Source organism: Trichosurus vulpecula, chromosome 2, assembly GCF_011100635.1.
Source record: "Trichosurus vulpecula isolate mTriVul1 chromosome 2, mTriVul1.pri, whole genome shotgun sequence".
NCBI classification, from domain to species: Eukaryota; Metazoa; Chordata; class Mammalia; order Diprotodontia; family Phalangeridae; genus Trichosurus; species Trichosurus vulpecula.
This window is the reverse complement of record NC_050574.1, coordinates 42,944,416-42,944,798: the sequence shown is the minus strand read 5'-3', so window position 1 is coordinate 42,944,798 and position 383 is coordinate 42,944,416.

Below are 383 nucleotides of genomic sequence, written 5' to 3'. Positions count from 1 at the left end.
TCATTTCTTCTTCTTTCTTTCCTTCCTTCCTTCTTTCTTTTTTTGTTTTTCCTTTCCTTCTTTCTTTCTTTCTTTTGTTCCTTCTTTCTTTCCCTCCTAACTTCCCGCTTTCTTTGTTTCTTTCTTTCTTTCTTTCTTTCTCTCTTTCTTCCTTCCTACCTTTCTTTCTTTCTTTCTTTGCGTCTGTCTGTCTGTCTTTCTTCTTGTTTTTATACTAGCAGCGTTTAACACGGTGCCAAGCACACAGTAAGTGCTTGATCGATGCTCCTTGACTTAACTTGACTTTGAAGGGGTTAAAATGCATTTCCATTCCTGCAAAGGTCATGTCACTCAATGGCCCTATAATTAATCACACTCCACATCCTGTGATTTCTCTAACCAAA